A 9995-nucleotide genomic window follows, 5' to 3' on the forward strand; every position below is an offset into this window, starting at 1 on the left:
GGCCGAGTTCTGTGGCTTTAGGCCCCATTGAGCCAGAAGAGCAGCAGCTTTGAGCCAAGAGGGGCCACAGAAAGGCCCTCTGGACAAAGGGCATTCCTGGCATTCCCAGGGCAGGGACACATGAGAGCGGCAGGCACTTTCGGGTGCCAAACTGGGTTTGCCTCCCTGTTTGCAGGGCTGGCTCTTTGCTTTGCTGTCCTTGGCCTTTTGCCGTTGTGCTCCTTTGGCTGCCTGCAGCGAGGGGCAGCCCTGTAAGGAGGGTGAAAGGCCCTGTCTCCAACATCTCAAGGGGGAAATGGAGCTCTCCCGGCCCTCAGCCCATGCTGTAAGCAGAGCAGAGCCTTTTCCCCAGCCCTGGCTTCTTGCTGGTTGGTGGAGACATCACGGTGATTGTGTTGATGACCTCAGTGGGAATCTGACACTGTCCATCTTGCCCCTTTACTTCCAGGCACTGGATCTCTCGGGCAGGTCTCTTGACTTTGTTCTTCTTGATGGCGAAGTCAGCTTCCAGGGGAATCTAGATGATCCTCTCTCCTTTCTCAAATACTTCCATAGCTGTGTTCCCTCACACTATGATGTCATCCATGTACTGCAGATATTCTGGAGCCTCACCCTTTTCCAGTGCAGCCTGGATCAGTCCATGCACATGGTGGGGCTGTGCTTCCACCCCTGGGGCAGTCGGTTCCAGGTGTACTGCACGCCCCTCCAGGTGAAAGCAAACTGAGGCCTGCATTCTGCTGCCAGAGGAATGGAGAGAAACGCGTTAGCAATGCCAACAGTGGCGTACCACTTTGCTGCCTTGGACTCCAGCTCGTACTGCAGTTCCAGCATGTCCGGCCCAGCCGCGCTCAGCGGTGGAGTCGCTTCATTCAAGGCACGATAGTCCACAGTCAATCTCCATTCTCTGTCAGAATTGTGCACAGGCCAGATGGGGCTGTTGAAGGGTGAGTGGGTTTTGTTGTCTAGCCCTTGGCTCTCCAGCTCATGGATCATTTTGTGCATGGGGATCACGGCATCCCGATTTGTTCGATACTGCCGGTGTTGCACGGTCAAGGTGGCAATTGGCACTGGTTGCTCTGCCACCTTCAGGAGTCCTGCTGCAGATGGGTTTTCTGATAGTCCAGGCAAGGTGTTCAACTGCTTCATGTTCTCTGTCTCTACAGCAGCTATTCCAAAAGCCCACCTGATTCCCTTTAGGTCTTTCTAAAAGCCCTTCCAGAGGAAGTCTATGCCCAGAATACACGGGGCCTCTGGGCCAGTCACAATAGGAATTTCTGCCACTCCTTCCCAGTCAGGCTCACCTTGGCTTCCAACAGGATCACCTGCTGCAATCCCCCCATCACCCTGGCAATGGAAATGGGTTCTGCATCCACATGTCCTGAAGGGATTAGAGTACACTGTGCACCAGTATGGACAAAAGCCTTGTATATCCATGGCTCTGGTGTGGCAGTGATCCAAACAGCCCAAAAGACACAATTTTCCCTGGCCTCTACCTGGCTAGAGGCAGGGCCTCTCTAGTCCTGGCTACCGTGCCCTCCCTGGGCATATATTCTGGATATTCCTTCAAGGGGATCTGGCATATCATGCTCCTTTCTGCTATACCTGGCAGCTCGGTCACGGGGAGCTGGGGCTGCATTCATTTGGGTGTAAATTCCTCTCTTAGTAGTTTCCTCCTTTAGCTCGCATACCCATGCTGCTAGGACAGAGATGAGTTTTCCATTCCACCCTCTCATGTCTTGCCCATGTTTATACAGGAAGAACCACAGGCCCACTCGTGGGGTGTACTCCCTCCCCCTAGCTGGGGGATGTTGGGCTCTGACACTGGGGCCTCTGGTTTGCACTGGTGCCACATGGGAACTGTCCTTGCTCATCTCCTTCCTCATCTTCTCTCTGAATTTTTCCTGTTCATCCTTGAGACTCGAGCACAGCAGAGACATGAGTGTGTGTCAGGCCATGGACGATGGTCTCATCATTCCTGAGTTTGCTTGCTCCAGAACTCACTGTCTCTTGGTTATCCACAAAATGCATTGTTCCCATGAAGCTGGAGTATTCAGATGGCCCCTGCTGTGCATGGCTCCACCACATTTGCACTGTGCACCTGACCTTGTCAGGGTCATTATTTTGTCCATCCCTTGCAAAAAGTATCTCCAATACTGCCATTTGTCTCAGGGGTCAGAAGTTTTCCTTTATTTTTTCTTGGGCAGCACCAAGCCCTGTGCCCCCTCCAGAGCCCAGCCCCAGTGGCTGCTGGCTGCCTCACAGGGCTGCATGGCCAGGGGAGTCCAGTGCTGGCCACAGGGAGAGCCCAGCCCAGGGGCTGAGCCTGCACCAAGTGCACCCTCCTGGCTCTCTCCAGTTGGCAGAGGACAGGAGCAGAGCAGCCGAGCACCTGCACCGGGCCCTGCTGTGCCAGGACAGCCCACAGGAGCCCCTGTGAGAGGCGGCCATGAGGCTCATGGGGAGCTCCAGGCAGTTTTCCTGAGATTACAGACCATAGCCACACACAGCTGAGCTTGTGTACATTGAAATGCTAAAGAAATGTTACCCTGTGGTTTTCCCATAAAGACACCAACTGCTTGAAAATCCTGCTGTGTATTGTTGGCCAGGGTGCTTAATAGGTTAGCTGCCAGGCTTTGGGTATGGACAAGTGATAGCAGGGTTGATCTGAGAGGAGTTTGTATCTGTCCAATATAAGAGCTCACAGTGCTTACTTTCTTGAGTAAGACTTCTTGATCAATAGAATTTAATACTCCCAGTTCAGACCCAAACCATCCCCTTAAATCTATTTTATACCTATCATTTGGTGTCTGGGAATGTATCCACAGCTCCCATTCTTTTAGGCTTTGCTGTATGAGTGGGCAGTATTGCTGTTTAATTTTGGAAACATTAGCTTGTATCTTTACCTCCAGCTTTTTCAGAGAGTACTGTGGATTTAGAGGCAACAATTGTTCATTTGTTTGTCTTACCCCAGAGTGAAAGACTATATTATTTCACTTATGGGTCCCTGTCATGGTTTGACACTGGCACAATGCCAGTGCCCCCATGAAGATACCTTCTTCCTGGTTTCTGCTGTGAGATGTGACCAGGAATAAGCAAAGCAGGCTCCTACTTAGGGAAGAAAGAAAACAAAACTTTATTAACTACACTACAACTACAAATAAAAAGGAACACATGCACAGGGAAAATGAAAACCTTACAAATACATTTCCTCCTCCCCCCACCAAATTCCCAACACAATACATGTATTCCTCAAATCACCAACTCTTAGTCCAGCACCACTCTTCAAACAATCAATCCTCAGTTCATCAAGAGGAGAGGAGTCCTTCTTGTACCATGGGCTTCCCCTGGAACACAGCCGAAGCCTCGTGTGTTTCCGTGTCACTCGTGGCACCACCCGGAGTCCATCTGCCGTCGTGACCTCTTCCTTTCATGTCCAGTGCTCTCACCACTGAACATGGACCAGAGCTGCTTCTAGGGTTGTCTTTTTAAGGATGCTCTGTCCCGATCCAAAAAGGGCACAGTCTCTCCTTTGGGACACCTGTCCCCACAATCTCTCCTTTGGGACACCTGTCCCACCCATATTTTTCCACCCCCTGGGGCCGAGGGGCACCAACACTGAACCCTCTTGATTCTGAGGCATTGCCTCCCCCTAGAATGCAGTCTCTGCATCACAAGGAACATGGTTCTGTTCATGGCTGTACAAAAAGAGTCCAGCAAAAGCCACTCCATCATCTCTTCCCACGAGGATTCTTCTCTATTCTTCCACTATTTCTCACTCGCCCAGACCTCTCTCACACTTGTACATTCCTTCCTCATCTTCCACTCTGTCTTCTAGGAGAGGTCAATGATCTGTAAAGTTCTCATTCTCCGAGAAGGGGTTAAAAGCTCCTACAAGCGGCCGGTGCACCCCCCCTTCTTCTCCGTCCCAGCCGTGCTGCCGGCACAGGCCCATGTTTATCCAGTTTCAAGGTTACAGTCTCTGGCAGCGGCTCTCTCTCTCTCTCTCTCTCTCTCTCTCTCTGTGTCTCTCAGGGGTGGCTGCCCGATGGCTCCTGGTGTCTCCCTCTCTCTCTCTCTCTTCCACCCTTCCACCCCCGGGGTCAGGCCTACCTCTCCCGGCCACATGGCTTTTCCCCTCCCCCAGCCCAGCCAGCAGCTGGGCCAGGGGAGAGAACCGAACTCTTTCCCGCCGGAAACCCAAAAGGACCCTCCCAGGGGAAAGCTCTGCTTTTAACCCAGTGTTCTCAGAGGCGTGTCCAATGTCCCAATGGCCAGGTTAAATGCCAATATTAAAGCCTGAATATGCATTGGCCCAAAACACAGCATCCCAAAAAACACATTTCCTGTCAAACCACCACAGGAAGCCAGCATTATATTCCAAAAAGAAGCCTTATTATTTCATAGATACCTGGAATCATCCCAATTTTGTCCATTTCAAGGCCAATTCTTTAATTATCCTGAGGCCTATTGCCTTTTGGGATGTTACTTATCTCAAACTACATCCTGCATCCTGTTTTCTCATGAACATCTGAAAACATCTGTTTTGTGTCACTAATTCCATATCTTTTCCTCTCTTACTTTTGAACAAATATTTTCTAAAATATTTAAAATATAGTTACAATTGTTAGCACGAATGAGATTCATCTATCCCACTGTTGAGCAAGAAATTGGCAGCAAGAGCCATGTAACACACTGGTTAAGGATTGCCCAGACAAAGCAGGGGAGAGTTTTCTCCAAGCAATGCCTGTGCTCCAGAATCATTTGCTGTTCTTTTGGGCCCGTGGGTCCGCCTCAGCGGCGGCGGTGGTCCCTGGCCAGCGTTGTTGAAGCCGTCCCCCTTCCTTGGCCTTAAGCCGGGGACCCGCGTTGTGGCAGGCAGAATTTTTTGGCCTAGTTTTCTCGTTTTTTTTTTTTTTTTTTATGGGCCTGGCAGCCGATGGAGAGTCCCCCCGGACTGGTCCTGGGCGAGGTGGCAGCGCCTTGCCTACCTCGGTTGTGGCCGGATCGACTGAGCCACTTATGCCGGGCGGGGCCGGGTTTGCCGCGCCAGGTCCATTGCTTTTTGTTGAGGCGGGCAGAGTTGGTTGGGTGCCCGCCAGGCCTCCGCGGGCCTTTTTATTTTTCTCTCGCGGCCCTAAGCCGCGGCACCAAGAAGCGTTGCGACGAAGGCGTGAGCGGGATGCCGGTGGGTCCGTCGTGGGGGGGTAGTGAGGCCCCCCGTCCCCCCCCCCGCCCCGGGTCCCCGGCCCCGCGGCCCCCGTGGCTAGCACGGGTTGTTGCAAATGTGCGTCCGTGTGCCTTTTTTGTCGTGCCGTCCCCTGGCTTTTTTTTCCAGAAGGGAAAGCCGACCGCCACGAGGCCAGGTGAAAGCCAGTGGCCCGTGGCGCCAAGTTGGTGGAACTTTTTCTCGCACGCTCGGCCAGTTTCCCTGGGCCGGAAGGGGTGGGAGGGCCGCTGAATCCCCTCCTGGCCCGGCAGGGGCCGGTCCAGTCCCGCCGTTGCCTAGCCGAAAGGGAAGCCATTGTTGGCCGCGGACGGGTGGCGGCACCCCCCGCGCTCCTCTGCTGCCGCGAGCGATGCGATCCGCAGGTGGGCTGGGCGGCCGTCGCCATTGTCCCAGGACCGTGGCCGTGGGGCCCTGGTCACCGTTGGCGCAGCTCCTTCCTGGAGCCGCGCCTGATCGATGTGGCTTTTCAGGTGGCGTCGGAGAGGGTCCCCGGCAGTCCGGCTCTCCTTCCAAGGCTTCTCTGTCACGGGGAAGCCACGGCGGGGGGGGTCCGGTGCTCGGGCAGGGCGGTCTCTTTTCCAATTCACTTTCCGTCGCAGGCGAGGTGTCGCCCCTCCCGATGGCCTGGGGAAGGGCATCTTTACCGTCCCGAGCTGTGTGACAGCCGCGTGGCCCCACGAGCTTTTAGGTGTCTTTAAAAAACCACGTGAGGTGCTGGTGCCGGCCCTGGTCCGGGTAGCGCCCATGTGGGTGCCGGCCGCAAGCAGCGCCGGGCGGCGGTGCGGCTGGAGCTGAGCCGCGAGAAGGGAGAGAGGCAGGAGAGAAAAGAGAGAGGGATAAAGTGCTCGAACCCGATACGGCGCGGGCGCGGGTGGAACAGAGCCCGGTCCCTGCGCTCCTTTGCCATTCCGCCGCCTGCTGCAGAGCGAGCCGCCCTGGCTGAAAAGGGGCCTCGGTGTCCGGGCCGCGCCCGCCTCATCAGGTCGCTGCCTCCTCTAGCACATCCGATGCTTTCTGTGCAGCCCGGTGGGGGGACGCGCTGGGACAGTGTTCACTCCCTGTGAGCAGGGCCCCGCTTGGCCTAACCTTGCTGACGGCCAGTCGCTCGCCCGCGACCTTTCGGCGGGCGGGTTTTTCTCAGCTTGTGTGGGAGGGCGGGTCAGCCCCGGCCTAGCCCTGTTCCATGCACCGCACGTGTCCATTTTGAGCTCGAGGCCGAGTCTCAAACCGGGGCACGGGCCCCTGGAAAAAAACCGAGAGAGAGAGAGAGAGGAAGCCTCGCACTCCATTCGAGTGGCGAAAAGCTGTGCAGCGGTCCCGGCTCCTTGCCCGCGGCATCGTGGGAAGGGCCGGCCGCTGGGGTCGGCCGTCACCGAGGGGCGTCTCTTGCGCGTGGCGCCGTTCCCCGTCCCAGGCACTGCCGGGCCGCGATGTGGCCGGCCACCATCCCTGCCGCCGGCACCTGTCACCGCCATGCTGCCGCCCGCTGCCATGTCTTTGTCCGCGATGCTGCTCCCGCGGGTCGGGGCAGCAAAAGGAGCCCAGGGTGGTCGGGGTTTGGCGCGGGGAGAGTTCGCTGGCAGGCCGGGCGCGTCCGGGCGCTCGTGCGACGCTTCGCAGCGCCGCCATGGGCGGCGGCTACATGGTTGATCCTGCCAGTAGCATATGCTTCTCTCAAAGCTTAAGCCATGCATGTCTAAGTACACATGGGAGGTACAGTGAAACTGCGAATGGCTCATTAAATCAGTTATGGTTCCTTTGGTCGCTCCTCTCCCGCTCCTTGCATAACTGTGGTAATTCTAGAGCTAATACATGCTGACGAGCGCCGACCTCCGGGGACGCGTGCATTTATCAGACCAAAACCAACCCGGGCCCGCCCAGCAGCTTTGGTGACTCTAGATAACCTCGAGCCGATCGCACGCCCCCGCAGCGGCGACAACCCATTCGAATGTCTGCCCTATCAACTTTCGATGGTACTGTCTGTGCCTACTATGATGACCACAGCTGACGGGGAATCAGAGAGACCGGAGGTGCGCGGCACCTCCGGGCGCTGGGGGTCGGAAGCGGGAGAGGGGGAAAAAGCCACTCAGCACGGCGAAGCGTGCCACGCGCACCCACCACGGTGTGCACGGGCGGGGTTCTCCCCGTGCTACACCGCGCGTCATGGCCGGGCCTAGAAGCACGGCACGCTGGCCGCCGTAGCGGCAGCTTGCCCCCCCGCCCCCACACCATCCCGGCCCACTCCGGCCTTGCACCGGTCTGCCGCTGGTCCGTCCCCGCCGGAGAGCGGGGGTGCGGCCGCGGGCCCCCGAGCTTCTCGCCACCACGGCCGGTGCGGCCGAATGCTGGTCGCCGGTGTGCCGCGTGCGGGCGCCCTGGCGCGGCCCGAGCTCAGCTCTCCTCGATGTGCATGTGAGAAAGCCACCCGGGTGCCAGGAGGGAGGGGTGCTCAGCACGGCCCCTCCCGGAGGCGCACCCATCCCTTCCCTTGCTGCTTCGCCTGTCGAGCGATGGCCGGCCGTCCGGCCGTTGCACCCGTCGGCGGCCAAGGTGGAAAGGGCGAGGGAGCCGGGTGGCGGGGGCGCCTTCAGGGCTCGGAGGAGGCAGCTCCTCCAGGCTTCCCGCACCGGGGAGCAGGGCTTTTGCCGGCCAGCAGAGTTCCCCACTTTGGGCCGAGCGGCCCCCCTCTCGCGCATGGCAGAGGAACTCCAAGGGCCGAGGCCTCCGGGTATTCCGGGCCGTGCTTTGTGGCGCACGTGCGCGTGCGCGCCTGAGGTATGCTCGGTGGTCGGGCCCGGGTCCCCCACACAGGCAGGGCGGCCCGAGCCACGGCAGCCCTCTCGGTTGCGCAGCGCCGGGCTACTGAGGGAAACCCTGGGCCCTGAGAAGGACATGGCAGTGGTGGCGGCAGATGTCGGGTGCGCCCCCACCGGTGGACGCTCCCCCGAGGGCGGCAGCGGGGGAGGCAACCCGGCGGGGCCATGCAGGTCATTTCCCTCGCCCCAGGGCCAGGTACCTAGCGCTCTGCGCCTCGGCGGTCCCCCCAGGTTTTTTCCTTCGGCGTCGTCAAATGCTGCGGGTTTGCTGAAAAGGGCTGGCGGGGCCGGGCGGCGGTTTAAAGACTCGGGCGGCTTGGCGCAGCCCGCTGTGGCGGCAGCGGTGCCGGCGGCGGTGGCAGCAGGCGCGCCGGGCAGTGGCCATCCGGGGTGCCACTGAGGGGTGGGGAGCAGCTACTCCCACCGATCCCCTGCGGGGGTTGTCCCATCGCCACCAGCCGTGCTCCTCCGTCGCTGTCGTCATCCCGCCGCGGGGGTAAACTGTGCCGCGCCGGGGAGGGGCGCCCTGCCCCCCCCCCCCCCCCCTCAGCTGCCCGGCCTCGGCAGAGAGGCTGCGGCACGCTGTCGGCCGCGGGGGCCGACCCGCTCGCCTTGTCGTAACGGGCAACGCCGGCAGAGAGCGCACGCTCTCTGTCCTTCCTCGGCCATGGGTCGCAGCCACCGGGGCCCACCCGCTCTCTCTCTCCTCGGCCCGCTGCCACGGTCTCTGGCGCGTGGGGTGCTGCGTCCGGCGCGTCAGGCGCCTCTCCTCCCCTCAACGGCCTTTTCTCCTCAAACGCCCACCGGCCACACTGTCGTCTGCCGGCCATCCCCTGGCTTGACTGCCCGCTCGTGAGGGGCGAGCGCTTGGCAGGCCCTCCGGCAGCCGAGGCCCGCGAGCACGGGCGGCCCCGTGCCGAGCGGCGTCACTGCTCAACGGGTGTCCCTCCCTGCAGGGACGGTCGGCCGGAAGGTGCCCGCCATCGCCCGGCTGCGGTCCTGTCCTGGGCCCCGCTCGTCGCGTCCTCCATCGCCCTTCCCGGCTGCGTGTGGGCCACAGGAAGGTGTGCGGGGTGGCCACGGAGGCACTTCTCCCTGCCCAGTCTCCACATGAAAATGAGGAGAGCGGGCCTTGCCCCCCGGCTCAGCACCGTACCGCCTTCTGCCAAGCACTTGCCTGAGGCAAGGGGCCCCGGCGGTGCGACGCGGCGGTCCCGGGAGTGCGGCCCTGGCGGCGACGGGGTCTGCCGTCCAGCCAGCCTTGGGTGCCGGTGACACTGGTTTCGGTCTCGGTGGCGCCCGCCTCCTGGGCTGGTGGCGGAGCGCGTCGCTCGCCCGCCCGCCCGGCAAGGTGGTGTCCCGCAGGAGGCGCGCCGGCGGGGGCTGGTCGTTGTCGTGTGCTGTCTTGAGCTGGGGGAAGGCCGTGCAGTGAGCAAAGAAAAAAAAAAGCCGGCCGCGCAGCGGCGCGGCGGTGCTCTGCGAGGCCTGCGGCATCGGGGGCCGAGGGAGAACCGGCATGTGCAGGGGCTGATGGCTGCGCGCCCCCGGCCGCGAGCCGTGTGTGTTGTGCGTGTCATCCCGTCAAAGCGAGAAGCGGGTGGGCCACCATGCCCTCCCGCGTTACGGTGCGTGCCGCGTGGCCCTCCGCGCGGATGCCAGGCTGAGCCCAAGCGCCTAGGCGGCCTCCGAAGGATGGCGTTTGTGAGGTCGGCATTTCCCGTCGCAGGGGGATGCGGTCGGGGGCGCGGGCTCCCCCTCCTCTTGGCCGGCCTTCAGAGTGTGGGTTGCTCCAGTTTTTTTTTCCCCCTTCAGTTTCTGTGTGCTCGTACAGTCAAAGCCAGGCGCGCGCCCGCGCGTCCTCGGCACCAGAGTAACAAAAAAGGGGCCGCTCAGCGTGAGCAGTGCCTGAAAGCCAGACAACTCTTAGCAGTGAATCACTCGGCTCATGCGTC

At 60.2% G+C, this 9995-nt stretch overlaps 1 non-coding gene across 1 annotated transcript in view; it reads left to right on the forward strand.

The window, feature by feature from the left end:
* Window positions 1-9961: 9961 nt before the first annotated feature.
* Window positions 9962-9995, forward strand: part of LOC143694738 (5.8S ribosomal RNA) — a 153-nt gene continuing 119 nt past the window's right edge. The window contains exon 1 of the ribosomal RNA XR_013183390.1: window positions 9962-9995. This exon is cut by the window's right edge and continues 119 nt beyond it. This is a non-coding gene — a ribosomal RNA (5.8S ribosomal RNA).

Source organism: Agelaius phoeniceus, chromosome 8 (genome assembly GCF_051311805.1).
Source record: "Agelaius phoeniceus isolate bAgePho1 chromosome 8, bAgePho1.hap1, whole genome shotgun sequence".
Lineage (NCBI taxonomy): Eukaryota > Metazoa > Chordata > Aves > Passeriformes > Icteridae > Agelaius > Agelaius phoeniceus.